At 46.6% G+C, this 18,126-nt stretch overlaps 11 non-coding genes and 1 pseudogene across 11 annotated transcripts; all 12 read right to left on the reverse strand.

Moving 5' to 3' along the window:
• Positions 1 to 426: 426 nt before the first annotated feature.
• On the reverse strand, positions 427 to 617 carry LOC142269601 (U2 spliceosomal RNA). The gene has a single exon (XR_012735036.1). It is a non-coding gene; the product is annotated as a U2 spliceosomal RNA (small nuclear RNA).
• A 1,387-nt stretch (positions 618 to 2,004) lies between these two features.
• LOC142269602 (U2 spliceosomal RNA) lies at positions 2,005 to 2,195 on the reverse strand. Its single transcript, XR_012735037.1, has one exon. It is a non-coding gene; the product is annotated as a U2 spliceosomal RNA (small nuclear RNA).
• Positions 2,196 to 3,582: 1,387 nt separating this feature from the next.
• Positions 3,583 to 3,773, reverse strand: LOC142269604 (U2 spliceosomal RNA). Its single transcript, XR_012735039.1, has one exon. It is a non-coding gene; the product is annotated as a U2 spliceosomal RNA (small nuclear RNA).
• Positions 3,774 to 5,160: 1,387 nt separating this feature from the next.
• On the reverse strand, positions 5,161 to 5,351 carry LOC142269606 (U2 spliceosomal RNA). Its single transcript, XR_012735040.1, has one exon. It is a non-coding gene; the product is annotated as a U2 spliceosomal RNA (small nuclear RNA).
• A 1,387-nt stretch (positions 5,352 to 6,738) lies between these two features.
• LOC142269761 (U2 spliceosomal RNA) lies at positions 6,739 to 6,932 on the reverse strand. The gene has a single exon (XR_012735179.1). It is a non-coding gene; the product is annotated as a U2 spliceosomal RNA (small nuclear RNA).
• Positions 6,933 to 7,579: 647 nt separating this feature from the next.
• On the reverse strand, positions 7,580 to 7,706 carry LOC142269778 (U2 spliceosomal RNA; annotated as a pseudogene).
• A 1,387-nt stretch (positions 7,707 to 9,093) lies between these two features.
• On the reverse strand, positions 9,094 to 9,284 carry LOC142269607 (U2 spliceosomal RNA). The gene has a single exon (XR_012735041.1). It is a non-coding gene; the product is annotated as a U2 spliceosomal RNA (small nuclear RNA).
• Positions 9,285 to 10,670: 1,386 nt separating this feature from the next.
• Positions 10,671 to 10,861, reverse strand: LOC142269608 (U2 spliceosomal RNA). Its single transcript, XR_012735042.1, has one exon. It is a non-coding gene; the product is annotated as a U2 spliceosomal RNA (small nuclear RNA).
• A 1,387-nt stretch (positions 10,862 to 12,248) lies between these two features.
• On the reverse strand, positions 12,249 to 12,439 carry LOC142269609 (U2 spliceosomal RNA). The gene has a single exon (XR_012735043.1). It is a non-coding gene; the product is annotated as a U2 spliceosomal RNA (small nuclear RNA).
• Positions 12,440 to 13,826: 1,387 nt separating this feature from the next.
• On the reverse strand, positions 13,827 to 14,017 carry LOC142269610 (U2 spliceosomal RNA). The gene has a single exon (XR_012735044.1). It is a non-coding gene; the product is annotated as a U2 spliceosomal RNA (small nuclear RNA).
• A 1,387-nt stretch (positions 14,018 to 15,404) lies between these two features.
• Positions 15,405 to 15,595, reverse strand: LOC142269611 (U2 spliceosomal RNA). The gene has a single exon (XR_012735045.1). It is a non-coding gene; the product is annotated as a U2 spliceosomal RNA (small nuclear RNA).
• Positions 15,596 to 16,982: 1,387 nt separating this feature from the next.
• Positions 16,983 to 17,173, reverse strand: LOC142269612 (U2 spliceosomal RNA). The gene has a single exon (XR_012735046.1). It is a non-coding gene; the product is annotated as a U2 spliceosomal RNA (small nuclear RNA).
• Between the last annotated feature and the right edge of the window lie 953 nt (positions 17,174 to 18,126).

Here is an 18,126-nt window from a genome sequence, read left to right on the forward strand (position 1 = left end):
CTCAAAGAAAACCCCAAAAACCAATGCATGATAGGAATAAACAGGTAACTTTCTTTGGAGTGGAAGCGGAGAGATCGCACCAGATGCCAATTCTAGATCTTATCACACCTGTGGTCACTGCAGCAGCAGGTGAATCCACTTTGTCCAAAAGGGATCTATTCCATTCAATTGCAAATGATCTAGATAAGACAGAGAACTGCAGCACGGGGACATAGCCGAGTTGGTCAGGTTGAGTGGTGATGAGTTTGCTATTTGGATGAATAAAGAAAGTCAAAAGTGTGAAAGATAAAAAACAAAAGGAGGAAGTGTGAAAAGTGAATGGGCCAAATTGAGGTGCATATGAAGACGTATGCTTTCTTCCAATTCATTAAATCGGGCTAATATGAATCAGGTGAATTGAGTTCTGCTTTTGGAAACTGGGTTAAGAAGGGGTGCACCGTTCCTGGAGGTACTGCAATACCAGGTCAATGCGTGGAGTGGACAGAGCAAGCTCTTTTTCCATCTCCCTGTTCTAAAAATCCATTTAATATATGGTCCCCAGATAGGGGACGTATCAGATATTAAACTGATAAGAACAGATACTACACTTGATCTTAGCCAAAAGGCCGAGAAGCGATAACCAGAATTGGTTTGGGCCTCGAGTGGCACCCTGGCCTATGCCGGACACATCTTAGGGAGAGAGAGCGAGAGGGAGACAAACCCACGCCTATACAAGACATTTTGTCACCCAAGCCAACCCTTGAAAAGGCTGCTTTGCAGAGCAAAAACAAGAAGAATGGTGCGTTTTGCAGCCGCCGCCCACTGCAATGAATCTGAATAACTCCTCCTTTAGGGCGCAAGCAACTCCCCTCCCCCTTGCAGTCTTTCCAATTCACGATACAAAAAGACGGACAGGACAGGTTGCCTGACTTTCCGTCACTGCCACCCTTTGCCATCCTTACCCGTAGAAAGCCCTTTCATCATCCCCAAACCCTAATCTTTTCCCTTTCCTTCCCAGCCCCCAAACCCTGCCCTCTGTACCTTTCTCACCACCCGCTTCCCTTCTCCTGTCATCCCCCTACCACCCGGGAAAAAAAGAGATTGCCCCCTCCTTCCACTAGCCCACCCTCCCACCCAAAGAACAACTTCTTCTGCGCAGCTTGTTTTCTAGGCAGCAGCGCTATTGTGATGTCATCGGGGGGCATTGTGACAAGCCGCCAGTGTTCCGTCTCTTCATGTTGTGCACAGTTCAAACGGAAAATACATCAACAGGCAGACTACAGAAAAGCTTCCTATCAAAGGTTAGAGGGGGGCTTTCTCAGAGGGCTTTTTACAGTTTTTCTATTCCCAATTAGCCGTTTAAGTGTACTTATTGAAAGTAGTAATTCTTTCATAGGCCGCCCTTTCTTAGTATTTGACGTTCCTTATATTGCGGTATGAGGCTTCGCAGTAGGTTGCAAACATTCATCACCCATGACTGTCCCCAATTGAGCTCAGAAGCTCAATGTCTATCATGACCTCTCTTTTAGAATGTCCAAGAGCAAGCAAACTATTCCTCCAGGAGAGGGCGCCAACAGACTACTAAAGAGATCATCATTACTCAAAGAAAACCCCAAAAACCAATGCATGATAGGAATAAACAGGTAACTTTCTTTGGAGTGGAAGCGGAGAGATCGCACCAGATGCCAATTCTAGATCTTATCACACCTGTGGTCACTGCAGCAGCAGGTGAATCCACTTTGTCCAAAAGGGATCTATTCCATTCAATTGCAAATGATCTAGATAAGACAGAGAACTGCAGCACGGGGACATAGCCGAGTTGGTCAGGTTGAGTGGTGATGAGTTTGCTATTTGGATGAATAAAGAAAGTCAAAAGTGTGAAAGATAAAAAACAAAAGGAGGAAGTGTGAAAAGTGAATGGGCCAAATTGAGGTGCATATGAAGACGTATGCTTTCTTCCAATTCATTAAATCGGGCTAATATGAATCAGGTGAATTGAGTTCTGCTTTTGGAAACTGGGTTAAGAAGGGGTGCACCGTTCCTGGAGGTACTGCAATACCAGGTCAATGCGTGGAGTGGACAGAGCAAGCTCTTTTTCCATCTCCCTGTTCTAAAAATCCATTTAATATATGGTCCCCAGATAGGGGACGTATCAGATATTAAACTGATAAGAACAGATACTACACTTGATCTTAGCCAAAAGGCCGAGAAGCGATAACCAGAATTGGTTTGGGCCTCGAGTGGCACCCTGGCCTATGCCGGACACATCTTAGGGAGAGAGAGCGAGAGGGAGACAAACCCACGCCTACACAAGACATTTTGTCACCCAAGCCAACCCTTGAAAAGGCTGCTTTGCAGAGCAAAAACAAGAAGAATGGTGCGTTTTGCAGCCGCCGCCCACTGCAATGAATCTGAATAACTCCTCCTTTAGGGCGCAAGCAACTCCCCTCCCCCTTGCAGTCTTTCCAATTCACGATACAAAAAGACGGACAGGACAGGTTGCCTGACTTTCCGTCACTGCCACCCTTTGCCATCCTTACCCGTAGAAAGCCCTTTCATCATCCCCAAACCCTAATCTTTTCCCTTTCCTTCCCAGCCCCCAAACCCTGCCCTCTGTACCTTTCTCACCACCCGCTTCCCTTCTCCTGTCATCCCCCTACCACCCGGGAAAAAAAGAGATTGCCCCCTCCTTCCACTAGCCCACCCTCCCACCCAAAGAACAACTTCTTCTGCGCAGCTTGTTTTCTAGGCAGCAGCGCTATTGTGATGTCATCGGGGGGCATTGTGACAAGCCGCCAGTGTTCCGTCTCTTCATGTTGTGCACAGTTCAAACGGAAAATACATCAACAGGCAGACTACAGAAAAGCTTACTATCAAAGGTTAGAGGGGGGCTTTCTCAGAGGGCTTTTTACAGTTTTTCTATTCCCAATTAGCCGTTTAAGTGTACTTATTGAAAGTAGTAATTCTTTCATAGGCCGCCCTTTCTTAGTATTTGACGTTCCTTATATTGCGGTATGAGGCTTCGCAGTAGGTTGCAAACATTCATCACCCATGACTGTCCCCAATTGAGCTCAGAAGCTCAATGTCTATCATGACCTCTCTTTTAGAATGTCCAAGAGCAAGCAAACTATTCCTCCAGGAGAGGGCGCCAACAGACTACTAAAGAGATCATCATTACTCAAAGAAAACCCCAAAAACCAATGCATGATAGGAATAAACAGGTAACTTTCTTTGGAGTGGAAGCGGAGAGATCGCACCAGATGCCAATTCTAGATCTTATCACACCTGTGGTCACTGCAGCAGCAGGTGAATCCACTTTGTCCAAAAGGGATCTATTCCATTCAATTGCAAATGATCTAGATAAGACAGAGAACTGCAGCACGGGGACATAGCCGAGTTGGTCAGGTTGAGTGGTGATGAGTTTGCTATTTGGATGAATAAAGAAAGTCAAAAGTGTGAAAGATAAAAAACAAAAGGAGGAAGTGTGAAAAGTGAATGGGCCAAATTGAGGTGCATATGAAGACGTATGCTTTCTTCCAATTCATTAAATCGGGCTAATATGAATCAGGTGAATTGAGTTCTGCTTTTGGAAACTGGGTTAAGAAGGGGTGCACCGTTCCTGGAGGTACTGCAATACCAGGTCAATGCGTGGAGTGGACAGAGCAAGCTCTTTTTCCATCTCCCTGTTCTAAAAATCCATTTAATATATGGTCCCCAGATAGGGGACGTATCAGATATTAAACTGATAAGAACAGATACTACACTTGATCTTAGCCAAAAGGCCGAGAAGCGATAACCAGAATTGGTTTGGGCCTCGAGTGGCACCCTGGCCTATGCCGGACACATCTTAGGGAGAGAGAGCGAGAGGGAGACAAACCCACGCCTACACAAGACATTTTGTCACCCAAGCCAACCCTTGAAAAGGCTGCTTTGCAGAGCAAAAACAAGAAGAATGGTGCGTTTTGCAGCCGCCGCCCACTGCAATGAATCTGAATAACTCCTCCTTTAGGGCGCAAGCAACTCCCCTCCCCCTTGCAGTCTTTCCAATTCACGATACAAAAAGACGGACAGGACAGGTTGCCTGACTTTCCGTCACTGCCACCCTTTGCCATCCTTACCCGTAGAAAGCCCTTTCATCATCCCCAAACCCTAATCTTTTCCCTTTCCTTCCCAGCCCCCAAACCCTGCCCTCTGTACCTTTCTCACCACCCGCTTCCCTTCTCCTGTCATCCCCCTACCACCCGGGAAAAAAAGAGATTGCCCCCTCCTTCCACTAGCCCACCCTCCCACCCAAAGAACAACTTCTTCTGCGCAGCTTGTTTTCTAGGCAGCAGCGCTATTGTGATGTCATCGGGGGGCATTGTGACAAGCCGCCAGTGTTCCGTCTCTTCATGTTGTGCACAGTTCAAACGGAAAATACATCAACAGGCAGACTACAGAAAAGCTTACTATCAAAGGTTAGAGGGGGGCTTTCTCAGAGGGCTTTTTACAGTTTTTCTATTCCCAATTAGCCGTTTAAGTGTACTTATTGAAAGTAGTAATTCTTTCATAGGCCGCCCTTTCTTAGTATTTGACGTTCCTTATATTGCGGTATGAGGCTTCGCAGTAGGTTGCAAACATTCATCACCCATGACTGTCCCCAATTGAGCTCAGAAGCTCAATGTCTATCATGACCTCTCTTTTAGAATGTCCAAGAGCAAGCAAACTATTCCTCCAGGAGAGGGCGCCAACAGACTACTAAAGAGATCATCATTACTCAAAGAAAACCCCAAAAACCAATGCATGATAGGAATAAACAGGTAACTTTCTTTGGAGTGGAAGCGGAGAGATCGCACCAGATGCCAATTCTAGATCTTATCACACCTGTGGTCACTGCAGCAGCAGGTGAATCCACTTTGTCCAAAAGGGATCTATTCCATTCAATTGCAAATGATCTAGATAAGACAGAGAACTGCAGCACGGGGACATAGCCGAGTTGGTCAGGTTGAGTGGTGATGAGTTTGCTATTTGGATGAATAAAGAAAGTCAAAAGTGTGAAAGATAAAAAACAAAAGGAGGAAGTGTGAAAAGTGAATGGGCCAAATTGAGGTGCATATGAAGACGTATGCTTTCTTCCAATTCATTAAATCGGGCTAATATGAATCAGGTGAATTGAGTTCTGCTTTTGGAAACTGGGTTAAGAAGGGGTGCACCGTTCCTGGAGGTACTGCAATACCAGGTCAATGCGTGGAGTGGACAGAGCAAGCTCTTTTTCCATCTCCCTGTTCTAAAAATCCATTTAATATATGGTCCCCAGATAGGGGACGTATCAGATATTAAACTGATAAGAACAGATACTACACTTGATCTTAGCCAAAAGGCCGAGAAGCGATAACCAGAATTGGTTTGGGCCTCGAGTGGCACCCTGGCCTATGCCGGACACATCTTAGGGAGAGAGAGCGAGAGGGAGACAAACCCACGCCTACACAAGACATTTTGTCACCCAAGCCAACCCTTGAAAAGGCTGCTTTGCAGAGCAAAAACAAGAAGAATGGTGCGTTTTGCAGCCGCCGCCCACTGCAATGAATCTGAATAACTCCTCCTTTAGGGCGCAAGCAACTCCCCTCCCCCTTGCAGTCTTTCCAATTCACGATACAAAAAGACGGACAGGACAGGTTGCCTGACTTTCCGTCACTGCCACCCTTTGCCATCCTTACCCGTAGAAAGCCCTTTCATCATCCCCAAACCCTAATCTTTTCCCTTTCCTTCCCAGCCCCCAAACCCTGCCCTCTGTACCTTTCTCACCACCCGCTTCCCTTCTCCTGTCATCCCCCTACCACCCGGGAAAAAAAGAGATTGCCCCCTCCTTCCACTAGCCCACCCTCCCACCCAAAGAACAACTTCTTCTGCGCAGCTTGTTTTCTAGGCAGCAGCGCTATTGTGATGTCATCGGGGGGCATTGTGACAAGCCGCCAGTGTTCCGTCTCTTCATGTTGTGCACAGTTCAAACGGAAAATACATCAACAGGCAGACTACAGAAAAGCTTACTATCAAAGGTTAGAGGGGGGCTTTCTCAGAGGGCTTTTTACAGTTTTTCTATTCCCAATTAGCCGTTTAAGTGTACTTATTGAAAGTAGTAATTCTTTCATAGGCCGCCCTTTCTTAGTATTTGACGTTCCTTATATTGCGGTATGAGGCTTCGCAGTAGGTTGCAAACATTCATCACCCATGACTGTCCCCAATTGAGCTCAGAAGCTCAATGTCTATCATGACCTCTCTTTTAGAATGTCCAAGAGCAAGCAAACTATTCCTCCAGGAGAGGGCGCCAACAGACTACTAAAGAGATCATCATTACTCAAAGAAAACCCCAAAAACCAATGCATGATAGGAATAAACAGGTAACTTTCTTTGGAGTGGAAGCGGAGAGATCGCACCAGATGCCAATTCTAGATCTTATCACACCTGTGGTCACTGCAGCAGCAGGTGAATCCACTTTGTCCAAAAGGGATCTATTCCATTCAATTGCAAATGATCTAGATAAGACAGAGAACTGCAGCACGGGGACATAGCCGAGTTGGTCAGGTTGAGTGGTGATGAGTTTGCTATTTGGATGAATAAAGAAAGTCAAAAGTGTGAAAGATAAAAAACAAAAGGAGGAAGTGTGAAAAGTGAATGGGCCAAATTGAGGTGCATATGAAGACGTATGCTTTCTTCCAATTCATTAAATCGGGCTAATATGAATCAGGTGAATTGAGTTCTGCTTTTGGAAACTGGGTTAAGAAGGGGTGCACCGTTCCTGGAGGTACTGCAATACCAGGTCAATGCGTGGAGTGGACAGAGCAAGCTCTTTTTCCATCTCCCTGTTCTAAAAATCCATTTAATATATGGTCCCCAGATAGGGGACGTATCAGATATTAAACTGATAAGAACAGATTTTTTGATTTAATGAAGCTTTCCAAAGCACCACAAAAAATGCATGACCGAAGTCACACCAAAAACAGTGCAAAGGCTAGGATTCGTGTGGACCCTTCCGTGAGGAGAGGGTCCCCAAAAATCAACCCCGTCCCTCCGAGCCAGAAGGCCACAGCAAGGGTCAGGGATCTTCGGTGCTCCCCCAATGTCGAAGCCTGGTTGAGCCTTGTCGTTGCTCCCAGCGTCCACCCAGGCATCTTACCCAAGTGGAGTAGAGAGCTACTAGTTGTTGGTTTCGCAGCCGAAACTGCCCGGACCGTCAACCGGTGTTAGTTTCTCAGCCCAAGGCTAACCGGACCTCCAACCGGGTGTTGGTTTCTCAGCCGAAGCTGACCCGGACCTCCAACCGGGTGTTGGTTTCTCAGCCGAAGCTGACCCGGACCTCCAACCGGGTGTTGGTTTCTCAGCCCAAAGCTGAACGGACCTCCGACCATGATTATAAAAATTTCCCTTCCTAGCCAGAAGGCCGGGATAGAGCAATATGCTCAGAAAGTATGAAAGGGCAAGGTACGGTGTGCTACAGAGCCCAAGGCTCGCCGGGGTCCCAAGCCAGCAAGCTCAGACTCACTCCAGGGTCGTCAGTCCTGGGGCACATTGCACCATAGCCCCCACACTTACTCAGTCTAATAGCCTCGATCCTGGTAGGGCCATGTTTTCCTCTAGATGAATATACTATACATCCAGAGTACTAGCAAGCGCAACCTTCCAGTGTGCATTGCATCTGCCGAGCCTCACAGATACTACACTTGATCTTAGCCAAAAGGCCGAGAAGCGATAACCAGAATTGGTTTGGGCCTCGAGTGGCACCCTGGCCTATGCCGGACACATCTTAGGGAGAGAGAGCGAGAGGGAGACAAACCCACGCCTACACAAGACATTTTGTCACCCAAGCCAACCCTTGAAAAGGCTGCTTTGCAGAGCAAAAACAAGAAGAATGGTGCGTTTTGCAGCCGCCGCCCACTGCAATGAATCTGAATAACTCCTCCTTTAGGGCGCAAGCAACTCCCCTCCCCCTTGCAGTCTTTCCAATTCACGATACAAAAAGACGGACAGGACAGGTTGCCTGACTTTCCGTCACTGCCACCCTTTGCCATCCTTACCCGTAGAAAGCCCTTTCATCATCCCCAAACCCTAATCTTTTCCCTTTCCTTCCCAGCCCCCAAACCCTGCCCTCTGTACCTTTCTCACCACCCGCTTCCCTTCTCCTGTCATCCCCCTACCACCCGGGAAAAAAAGAGATTGCCCCCTCCTTCCACTAGCCCACCCTCCCACCCAAAGAACAACTTCTTCTGCGCAGCTTGTTTTCTAGGCAGCAGCGCTATTGTGATGTCATCGGGGGGCATTGTGACAAGCCGCCAGTGTTCCGTCTCTTCATGTTGTGCACAGTTCAAACGGAAAATACATCAACAGGCAGACTACAGAAAAGCTTACTATCAAAGGTTAGAGGGGGGCTTTCTCAGAGGGCTTTTTACAGTTTTTCTATTCCCAATTAGCCGTTTAAGTGTACTTATTGAAAGTAGTAATTCTTTCATAGGCCGCCCTTTCTTAGTATTTGACGTTCCTTATATTGCGGTATGAGGCTTCGCAGTAGGTTGCAAACATTCATCACCCATGACTGTCCCCAATTGAGCTCAGAAGCTCAATGTCTATCATGACCTCTCTTTTAGAATGTCCAAGAGCAAGCAAACTATTCCTCCAGGAGAGGGCGCCAACAGACTACTAAAGAGATCATCATTACTCAAAGAAAACCCCAAAAACCAATGCATGATAGGAATAAACAGGTAACTTTCTTTGGAGTGGAAGCGGAGAGATCGCACCAGATGCCAATTCTAGATCTTATCACACCTGTGGTCACTGCAGCAGCAGGTGAATCCACTTTGTCCAAAAGGGATCTATTCCATTCAATTGCAAATGATCTAGATAAGACAGAGAACTGCAGCACGGGGACATAGCCGAGTTGGTCAGGTTGAGTGGTGATGAGTTTGCTATTTGGATGAATAAAGAAAGTCAAAAGTGTGAAAGATAAAAAACAAAAGGAGGAAGTGTGAAAAGTGAATGGGCCAAATTGAGGTGCATATGAAGACGTATGCTTTCTTCCAATTCATTAAATCGGGCTAATATGAATCAGGTGAATTGAGTTCTGCTTTTGGAAACTGGGTTAAGAAGGGGTGCACCGTTCCTGGAGGTACTGCAATACCAGGTCAATGCGTGGAGTGGACAGAGCAAGCTCTTTTTCCATCTCCCTGTTCTAAAAATCCATTTAATATATGGTCCCCAGATAGGGGACGTATCAGATATTAAACTGATAAGAACAGATACTACACTTGATCTTAGCCAAAAGGCCGAGAAGCGATAACCAGAATTGGTTTGGGCCTCGAGTGGCACCCTGGCCTATGCCGGACACATCTTAGGGAGAGAGAGCGAGAGGGAGACAAACCCACGCCTACACAAGACATTTTGTCACCCAAGCCAACCCTTGAAAAGGCTGCTTTGCAGAGCAAAAACAAGAAGAATGGTGCGTTTTGCAGCCGCCGCCCACTGCAATGAATCTGAATAACTCCTCCTTTAGGGCGCAAGCAACTCCCCTCCCCCTTGCAGTCTTTCCAATTCACGATACAAAAAGACGGACAGGACAGGTTGCCTGACTTTCCGTCACTGCCACCCTTTGCCATCCTTACCCGTAGAAAGCCCTTTCATCATCCCCAAACCCTAATCTTTTCCCTTTCCTTCCCAGCCCCCAAACCCTGCCCTCTGTACCTTTCTCACCACCCGCTTCCCTTCTCCTGTCATCCCCCTACCACCCGGGAAAAAAAGAGATTGCCCCTCCTTCCACTAGCCCACCCTCCCACCCAAAGAACAACTTCTTCTGCGCAGCTTGTTTTCTAGGCAGCAGCGCTATTGTGATGTCATCGGGGGGCATTGTGACAAGCCGCCAGTGTTCCGTCTCTTCATGTTGTGCACAGTTCAAACGGAAAATACATCAACAGGCAGACTACAGAAAAGCTTACTATCAAAGGTTAGAGGGGGGCTTTCTCAGAGGGCTTTTTACAGTTTTTCTATTCCCAATTAGCCGTTTAAGTGTACTTATTGAAAGTAGTAATTCTTTCATAGGCCGCCCTTTCTTAGTATTTGACGTTCCTTATATTGCGGTATGAGGCTTCGCAGTAGGTTGCAAACATTCATCACCCATGACTGTCCCCAATTGAGCTCAGAAGCTCAATGTCTATCATGACCTCTCTTTTAGAATGTCCAAGAGCAAGCAAACTATTCCTCCAGGAGAGGGCGCCAACAGACTACTAAAGAGATCATCATTACTCAAAGAAAACCCCAAAAACCAATGCATGATAGGAATAAACAGGTAACTTTCTTTGGAGTGGAAGCGGAGAGATCGCACCAGATGCCAATTCTAGATCTTATCACACCTGTGGTCACTGCAGCAGCAGGTGAATCCACTTTGTCCAAAAGGGATCTATTCCATTCAATTGCAAATGATCTAGATAAGACAGAGAACTGCAGCACGGGGACATAGCCGAGTTGGTCAGGTTGAGTGGTGATGAGTTTGCTATTTGGATGAATAAAGAAAGTCAAAAGTGTGAAAGATAAAAAACAAAAGGAGGAAGTGTGAAAAGTGAATGGGCCAAATTGAGGTGCATATGAAGACGTATGCTTTCTTCCAATTCATTAAATCGGGCTAATATGAATCAGGTGAATTGAGTTCTGCTTTTGGAAACTGGGTTAAGAAGGGGTGCACCGTTCCTGGAGGTACTGCAATACCAGGTCAATGCGTGGAGTGGACAGAGCAAGCTCTTTTTCCATCTCCCTGTTCTAAAAATCCATTTAATATATGGTCCCCAGATAGGGGACGTATCAGATATTAAACTGATAAGAACAGATACTACACTTGATCTTAGCCAAAAGGCCGAGAAGCGATAACCAGAATTGGTTTGGGCCTCGAGTGGCACCCTGGCCTATGCCGGACACATCTTAGGGAGAGAGAGCGAGAGGGAGACAAACCCACGCCTACACAAGACATTTTGTCACCCAAGCCAACCCTTGAAAAGGCTGCTTTGCAGAGCAAAAACAAGAAGAATGGTGCGTTTTGCAGCCGCCGCCCACTGCAATGAATCTGAATAACTCCTCCTTTAGGGCGCAAGCAACTCCCCTCCCCCTTGCAGTCTTTCCAATTCACGATACAAAAAGACGGACAGGACAGGTTGCCTGACTTTCCGTCACTGCCACCCTTTGCCATCCTTACCCGTAGAAAGCCCTTTCATCATCCCCAAACCCTAATCTTTTCCCTTTCCTTCCCAGCCCCCAAACCCTGCCCTCTGTACCTTTCTCACCACCCGCTTCCCTTCTCCTGTCATCCCCCTACCACCCGGGAAAAAAAGAGATTGCCCCCTCCTTCCACTAGCCCACCCTCCCACCCAAAGAACAACTTCTTCTGCGCAGCTTGTTTTCTAGGCAGCAGCGCTATTGTGATGTCATCGGGGGGCATTGTGACAAGCCGCCAGTGTTCCGTCTCTTCATGTTGTGCACAGTTCAAACGGAAAATACATCAACAGGCAGACTACAGAAAAGCTTACTATCAAAGGTTAGAGGGGGGCTTTCTCAGAGGGCTTTTTACAGTTTTTCTATTCCCAATTAGCCGTTTAAGTGTACTTATTGAAAGTAGTAATTCTTTCATAGGCCGCCCTTTCTTAGTATTTGACGTTCCTTATATTGCGGTATGAGGCTTCGCAGTAGGTTGCAAACATTCATCACCCATGACTGTCCCCAATTGAGCTCAGAAGCTCAATGTCTATCATGACCTCTCTTTTAGAATGTCCAAGAGCAAGCAAACTATTCCTCCAGGAGAGGGCGCCAACAGACTACTAAAGAGATCATCATTACTCAAAGAAAACCCCAAAAACCAATGCATGATAGGAATAAACAGGTAACTTTCTTTGGAGTGGAAGCGGAGAGATCGCACCAGATGCCAATTCTAGATCTTATCACACCTGTGGTCACTGCAGCAGCAGGTGAATCCACTTTGTCCAAAAGGGATCTATTCCATTCAATTGCAAATGATCTAGATAAGACAGAGAACTGCAGCACGGGGACATAGCCGAGTTGGTCAGGTTGAGTGGTGATGAGTTTGCTATTTGGATGAATAAAGAAAGTCAAAAGTGTGAAAGATAAAAAACAAAAGGAGGAAGTGTGAAAAGTGAATGGGCCAAATTGAGGTGCATATGAAGACGTATGCTTTCTTCCAATTCATTAAATCGGGCTAATATGAATCAGGTGAATTGAGTTCTGCTTTTGGAAACTGGGTTAAGAAGGGGTGCACCGTTCCTGGAGGTACTGCAATACCAGGTCAATGCGTGGAGTGGACAGAGCAAGCTCTTTTTCCATCTCCCTGTTCTAAAAATCCATTTAATATATGGTCCCCAGATAGGGGACGTATCAGATATTAAACTGATAAGAACAGATACTACACTTGATCTTAGCCAAAAGGCCGAGAAGCGATAACCAGAATTGGTTTGGGCCTCGAGTGGCACCCTGGCCTATGCCGGACACATCTTAGGGAGAGAGAGCGAGAGGGAGACAAACCCACGCCTACACAAGACATTTTGTCACCCAAGCCAACCCTTGAAAAGGCTGCTTTGCAGAGCAAAAACAAGAAGAATGGTGCGTTTTGCAGCCGCCGCCCACTGCAATGAATCTGAATAACTCCTCCTTTAGGGCGCAAGCAACTCCCCTCCCCCTTGCAGTCTTTCCAATTCACGATACAAAAAGACGGACAGGACAGGTTGCCTGACTTTCCGTCACTGCCACCCTTTGCCATCCTTACCCGTAGAAAGCCCTTTCATCATCCCCAAACCCTAATCTTTTCCCTTTCCTTCCCAGCCCCCAAACCCTGCCCTCTGTACCTTTCTCACCACCCGCTTCCCTTCTCCTGTCATCCCCCTACCACCCGGGAAAAAAAGAGATTGCCCCCTCCTTCCACTAGCCCACCCTCCCACCCAAAGAACAACTTCTTCTGCGCAGCTTGTTTTCTAGGCAGCAGCGCTATTGTGATGTCATCGGGGGGCATTGTGACAAGCCGCCAGTGTTCCGTCTCTTCATGTTGTGCACAGTTCAAACGGAAAATACATCAACAGGCAGACTACAGAAAAGCTTACTATCAAAGGTTAGAGGGGGGCTTTCTCAGAGGGCTTTTTACAGTTTTTCTATTCCCAATTAGCCGTTTAAGTGTACTTATTGAAAGTAGTAATTCTTTCATAGGCCGCCCTTTCTTAGTATTTGACGTTCCTTATATTGCGGTATGAGGCTTCGCAGTAGGTTGCAAACATTCATCACCCATGACTGTCCCCAATTGAGCTCAGAAGCTCAATGTCTATCATGACCTCTCTTTTAGAATGTCCAAGAGCAAGCAAACTATTCCTCCAGGAGAGGGCGCCAACAGACTACTAAAGAGATCATCATTACTCAAAGAAAACCCCAAAAACCAATGCATGATAGGAATAAACAGGTAACTTTCTTTGGAGTGGAAGCGGAGAGATCGCACCAGATGCCAATTCTAGATCTTATCACACCTGTGGTCACTGCAGCAGCAGGTGAATCCACTTTGTCCAAAAGGGATCTATTCCATTCAATTGCAAATGATCTAGATAAGACAGAGAACTGCAGCACGGGGACATAGCCGAGTTGGTCAGGTTGAGTGGTGATGAGTTTGCTATTTGGATGAATAAAGAAAGTCAAAAGTGTGAAAGATAAAAAACAAAAGGAGGAAGTGTGAAAAGTGAATGGGCCAAATTGAGGTGCATATGAAGACGTATGCTTTCTTCCAATTCATTAAATCGGGCTAATATGAATCAGGTGAATTGAGTTCTGCTTTTGGAAACTGGGTTAAGAAGGGGTGCACCGTTCCTGGAGGTACTGCAATACCAGGTCAATGCGTGGAGTGGACAGAGCAAGCTCTTTTTCCATCTCCCTGTTCTAAAAATCCATTTAATATATGGTCCCCAGATAGGGGACGTATCAGATATTAAACTGATAAGAACAGATACTACACTTGATCTTAGCCAAAAGGCCGAGAAGCGATAACCAGAATTGGTTTGGGCCTCGAGTGGCACCCTGGCCTATGCCGGACACATCTTAGGGAGAGAGAGCGAGAGGGAGACAAACCCACGCCTACACAAGACATTTTGTCACCCAAGCCAACCCTTGAAAAGGCTGCTTTGCAGAGCAAAAACAAGAAGAATGGTGCGTTTTGCAGCCGCCGCCCACTGCAATGAATCTGAATAACTCCTCCTTTAGGGCGCAAGCAACTCCCCTCCCCCTTGCAGTCTTTCCAATTCACGATACAAAAAGACGGACAGGACAGGTTGCCTGACTTTCCGTCACTGCCACCCTTTGCCATCCTTACCCGTAGAAAGCCCTTTCATCATCCCCAAACCCTAATCTTTTCCCTTTCCTTCCCAGCCCCCAAACCCTGCCCTCTGTACCTTTCTCACCACCCGCTTCCCTTCTCCTGTCATCCCCCTACCACCCGGGAAAAAAAGAGATTGCCCCCTCCTTCCACTAGCCCACCCTCCCACCCAAAGAACAACTTCTTCTGCGCAGCTTGTTTTCTAGGCAGCAGCGCTATTGTGATGTCATCGGGGGGCATTGTGACAAGCCGCTAGTGTTCCGTCTCTTCATGTTGTGCACAGTTCAAACGGAAAATACATCAACAGGCAGACTACAGAAAAGCTTACTATCAAAGGTTAGAGGGGGGCTTTCTCAGAGGGCTTTTTACAGTTTTTCTATTCCCAATTAGCCGTTTAAGTGTACTTATTGAAAGTAGTAATTCTTTCATAGGCCGCCCTTTCTTAGTATTTGACGTTCCTTATATTGCGGTATGAGGCTTCGCAGTAGGTTGCAAACATTCATCACCCATGACTGTCCCCAATTGAGCTCAGAAGCTCAATGTCTATCATGACCTCTCTTTTAGAATGTCCAAGAGCAAGCAAACTATTCCTCCAGGAGAGGGCGCCAACAGACTACTAAAGAGATCATCATTACTCAAAGAAAACCCCAAAAACCAATGCATGATAGGAATAAACAGGTAACTTTCTTTGGAGTGGAAGCGGAGAGATCGCACCAGATGCCAATTCTAGATCTTATCACACCTGTGGTCACTGCAGCAGCAGGTGAATCCACTTTGTCCAAAAGGGATCTATTCCATTCAATTGCAAATGATCTAGATAAGACAGAGAACTGCAGCACGGGGACATAGCCGAGTTGGTCAGGTTGAGTGGTGATGAGTTTGCTATTTGGATGAATAAAGAAAGTCAAAAGTGTGAAAGATAAAAAACAAAAGGAGGAAGTGTGAAAAGTGAATGGGCCAAATTGAGGTGCATATGAAGACGTATGCTTTCTTCCAATTCATTAAATCGGGCTAATATGAATCAGGTGAATTGAGTTCTGCTTTTGGAAACTGGGTTAAGAAGGGGTGCACCGTTCCTGGAGGTACTGCAATACCAGGTCAATGCGTGGAGTGGACAGAGCAAGCTCTTTTTCCATCTCCCTGTTCTAAAAATCCATTTAATATATGGTCCCCAGATAGGGGACGTATCAGATATTAAACTGATAAGAACAGATACTACACTTGATCTTAGCCAAAAGGCCGAGAAGCGATAACCAGAATTGGTTTGGGCCTCGAGTGGCACCCTGGCCTATGCCGGACACATCTTAGGGAGAGAGAGCGAGAGGGAGACAAACCCACGCCTACACAAGACATTTTGTCACCCAAGCCAACCCTTGAAAAGGCTGCTTTGCAGAGCAAAAACAAGAAGAATGGTGCGTTTTGCAGCCGCCGCCCACTGCAATGAATCTGAATAACTCCTCCTTTAGGGCGCAAGCAACTCCCCTCCCCCTTGCAGTCTTTCCAATTCACGATACAAAAAGACGGACAGGACAGGTTGCCTGACTTTCCGTCACTGCCACCCTTTGCCATCCTTACCCGTAGAAAGCCCTTTCATCATCCCCAAACCCTAATCTTTTCCCTTTCCTTCCCAGCCCCCAAACCCTGCCCTCTGTACCTTTCTCACCACCCGCTTCCCTTCTCCTGTCATCCCCCTACCACCCGGGAAAAAAAGAGATTGCCCCCTCCTTCCACTAGCCCACCCTCCCACCCAAAGAACAACTTCTTCTGCGCAGCTTGTTTTCTAGGCAGCAGCGCTATTGTGATGTCATCGGGGGGCATTGTGACAAGCCGCCAGTGTTCCGTCTCTTCATGTTGTGCACAGTTCAAACGGAAAATACATCAACAGGCAGACTACAGAAAAGCTTACTATCAAAGGTTAGAGGGGGGCTTTCTCAGAGGGCTTTTTACAGTTTTTCTATTCCCAATTAGCCGTTTAAGTGTACTTATTGAAAGTAGTAATTCTTTCATAGGCCGCCCTTTCTTAGTATTTGACGTTCCTTATATTGCGGTATGAGGCTTCGCAGTAGGTTGCAAACATTCATCACCCATGACTGTCCCCAATTGAGCTCAGAAGCTCAATGTCTATCATGACCTCTCTTTTAGAATGTCCAAGAGCAAGCAAACTATTCCTCCAGGAGAGGGCGCCAACAGACTACTAAAGAGATCATCATTACTCAAAGAAAACCCCAAAAACCAATGCATGATAGGAATAAACAGGTAACTTTCTTTGGAGTGGAAGCGGAGAGATCGCACCAGATGCCAATTCTAGATCTTATCACACCTGTGGTCACTGCAGCAGCAGGTGAATCCACTTTGTCCAAAAGGGATCTATTCCATTCAATTGCAAATGATCTAGATAAGACAGAGAACTGCAGCACGGGGACATAGCCGAGTTGGTCAGGTTGAGTGGTGATGAGTTTGCTATTTGGATGAATAAAGAAAGTCAAAAGTGTGAAAGATAAAAAACAAAAGGAGGAAGTGTGAAAAGTGAATGGGCCAAATTGAGGTGCATATGAAGACGTATGCTTTCTTCCAATTCATTAAATCGGGCTAATATGAATCAGGTGAATTGAGTTCTGCTTTTGGAAACTGGGTTAAGAAGGGGTGCACCGTTCCTGGAGGTACTGCAATACCAGGTCAATGCGTGGAGTGGACAGAGCAAGCTCTTTTTCCATCTCCCTGTTCTAAAAATCCATTTAATATATGGTCCCCAGATAGGGGACGTATCAGATATTAAACTGATAAGAACAGATACTACACTTGATCTTAGCCAAAAGGCCGAGAAGCGATAACCAGAATTGGTTTGGGCCTCGAGTGGCACCCTGGCCTATGCCGGACACATCTTAGGGAGAGAGAGCGAGAGGGAGACAAACCCACGCCTACACAAGACATTTTGTCACCCAAGCCAACCCTTGAAAAGGCTGCTTTGCAGAGCAAAAACAAGAAGAATGGTGCGTTTTGCAGCCGCCGCCCACTGCAATGAATCTGAATAACTCCTCCTTTAGGGCGCAAGCAACTCCCCTCCCCCTTGCAGTCTTTCCAATTCACGATACAAAAAGACGGACAGGACAGGTTGCCTGACTTTCCGTCACTGCCACCCTTTGCCATCCTTACCCGTAGAAAGCCCTTTCATCATCCCCAAACCCTAATCTTTTCCCTTTCCTTCCCAGCCCCCAAACCCTGCCCTCTGTACCTTTCTCACCACCCGCTTCCCTTCTCCTGTCATCCCCCTACCACCCGGGAAAAAAAGAGATTGCCCCCTCCTTCCACTAGCCCACCCTCCCACCCAAAGAACAACTTCTTCTGCGCAGCTTGTTTTCTAGGCAGCAGCGCTATTGTGATGTCATCGGGGGGCATTGTGACAAGCCGCCAGTGTTCCGTCTCTTCATGTTGTGCACAGTTCAAACGGAAAATACATCAACAGGCAGACTACAGAAAAGCTTACTATCAAAGGTTAGAGGGGGGCTTTCTCAGAGGGCTTTTTACAGTTTTTCTATTCCCAATTAGCCGTTTAAGTGTACTTATTGAAAGTAGTAATTCTTTCATAGGCCGCCCTTTCTTAGTATTTGACGTTCCTTATATTGCGGTATGAGGCTTCGCAGTAGGTTGCAAACATTCATCACCCATGACTGTCCCCAATTGAGCTCAGAAGCTCAATGTCTATCATGACCTCTCTTTTAGAATGTCCAAGAGCAAGCAAACTATTCCTCCAGGAGAGGGCGCCAACAGACTACTAAAGAGAT

Source organism: Anomaloglossus baeobatrachus, unplaced genomic scaffold (assembly GCF_048569485.1).
Source record: "Anomaloglossus baeobatrachus isolate aAnoBae1 unplaced genomic scaffold, aAnoBae1.hap1 Scaffold_322, whole genome shotgun sequence".
NCBI classification, from domain to species: domain Eukaryota; kingdom Metazoa; phylum Chordata; class Amphibia; order Anura; family Aromobatidae; genus Anomaloglossus; species Anomaloglossus baeobatrachus.